Below are 2,279 nucleotides of genomic sequence, written 5' to 3'. Positions count from 1 at the left end.
ACGCGACCGCGCGCTAGCGGGTAAACAACAACACCTGCGGAGCACTGCCCGGCGCGCCGAGCCCGTCCGCACGGTAACACGGCTGAAAGCCGACTGCAGGGTTATAAATGCTTTCTCTAGAATATATTGTGCTTTTCTGGTATTTGTGTTAGAACAAATGGTTTTCTTTTCTTCGGAAAATTATCCATTCCACACTTTGTAACATAATTTTTTGATTAATTTTTAGGTATAACATGTTCATTGTGACATGTAATTCTGCAGAAAAAAGTAAAACTGAATTCTGAAAAACTGTGTAGCTTGTCTGAAATAAATTGTTGTAGTTAAAATGTGTTTACTTTTTTAAAGACGGAAAATGAAGCTGTACCTGTCAAAATGACGAGTTGGTCCTTCTAAGTAGATCGAAATCCTCGATCCTTCTAGTGTTAAACCCGAGATGCCCCGGACATTCCGAATAAAACAAACAAGACGCGCTTACAATAAAGAATAGATTATTTATTCGGTTAGCCGTCCCTTCGAACACACGACACAAGTAACACGTGGCATGTGACGCACTCACGACTGTCATTTGTCGCGTATACGGACTGAATTCGCCGACACCGGCTTCATCCGGGGTACAGCAAAGCCTGTTCCGAACTACCCGTCGTAGTTAAAATTTAGTGCCTCCTGTGAGGTTTGAACTCACGACCCCTGGTTTACGAGACCAGTGCTCTGCCACTGAGCTAAAGAGGCTATGTTATGCAGACTGTAACTTCAGTATGAGTCAAACACGATCTGGTTGGTACCGCTTCGCAGGTGCGCTATCATTGGCAATCGTAACTATTAGCTAGTAAACATGAAATCGAAATGAAAACCCGCCCAGGGTCATAGCAAGGGCGTATACGCTCCCAACAGCGTTTCAAGCGAAGCAGCGTCACAGGCTGCAGATCTATAAGTCAATGACCTGAGCGACACAGCGCAGCAGTAATATATATATATATTCTTTCGTCTTTGAAATCCAAATCCCAGGCAGAACCAGTTTTTCCGAATCGTCATGCTAGCTTTGACCACCTGTCAGGTGGAACAAAAGCAGTGAAGTTTTCACTGAGTGGTGGTTTCTCCTATTGTTCATAACGTCACACCAAGTTGTGCCTCATAACATATTTCCCCAGATCGTGAATGGGATACTAATTGTGCGCACTTCGCACTCCCCTTTCTCCCATGCCGTAATTTTCACCTCATCGACTCCCTCGACTTTGATATTTCGTATACAAGTTCCGTCACCTTTTCCGGCTGCACGGCTACTCCAGTCTCCTCTTACATAAGTGTAACGAGGTTAACAACAGCTGGCATTTTTTTTTCTCGATCGCCTTCCACGCTCATATACTATAAAACTACAAAACTCCAGGGAGAGATGGAATAACAACTGAACTACTTCAGAAAGGAGGAAGTACAGTTGTAACGAACATTTGGAATGGAGAAAGAATGCCATATGAGTGGAAATAAGCGATCATAGTGCCAATTCATAAACATACTGATAAACAAGACTGCAGTAATTATAGAGATATCTCCTTCATTAGCACAACATACGAAGTTTTCTCCAAGGTTCTGCAGAAAAGTTTTTAAGACAGCCTAAAATGACATAAACAGAGAAAAGTTGTGGAAATAATGCAGAAGTTCGCAATGTAGAAGTTCGCAATGCTAAAGAAGATTACAAGTCTCGTAAAAGTTGCACTGGAAGTGTCTGAAGGAATAATGAAAATCGATGGAGACTATTCCAAGATTTTCAACATAAAAACAGTAGTCAGACAAGGAAATGGAGTATAACCACTGTATTTCATTGTAGTCCGTCAATAACTGAGCACAGATCAAGCATGAAAACAGGAGTAAGCTATACTGACAGTGGAAAAAAGAGGCAAAATAGAAACAGTGAGCGGCTCAAATTTGATGTCTGCTATATCGAGTAACTGACGTTGTAATTCTGTCAGAGACAGCAAAGGACTTGGAAGGGCAGTTGAACGGAATGGACAGTGTCTTGAAAGGAGGGTATAAGATGAACATCAATAAAAGCAAAACGAGGATAATGGAATGTAGTCGAATTAAATCGGGTGATGCTGAGGGAGTTAGATTAGGAAATGAGACACTTAAAGTAATAAAGGAGTTTTGCTATTTGGGGAGCAAAATAACTGATGATGGTGGAAGTAGAGAGGATATAAAATGTAGACTGAAGAAGAGAAATTTGGTCGAGTATTGATTTAAGTGTCAGGAAGTCATTTCTGAAAGTATCTGTATGGAGTGTAGCC

At 41.5% G+C, this 2,279-nt stretch overlaps 1 non-coding gene across 1 annotated transcript; it reads right to left on the bottom strand.

Annotated features, from left to right (window-relative positions):
- Positions 1-657: 657 nt before the first annotated feature.
- Positions 658-729, bottom strand: Trnat-cgu (transfer RNA threonine (anticodon CGU)). The gene has a single exon. It is a non-coding gene; the product is annotated as a tRNA-Thr (tRNA).
- Between the last annotated feature and the right edge of the window lie 1,550 nt (positions 730-2,279).

Source organism: Schistocerca nitens, chromosome 10 (assembly GCF_023898315.1).
Source record: "Schistocerca nitens isolate TAMUIC-IGC-003100 chromosome 10, iqSchNite1.1, whole genome shotgun sequence".
Lineage (NCBI taxonomy): Eukaryota > Metazoa > Arthropoda > Insecta > Orthoptera > Acrididae > Schistocerca > Schistocerca nitens.
The sequence above is the reverse complement of the archived record's forward strand: the minus strand, read 5'-3'. Positions and strand labels throughout refer to the sequence as shown.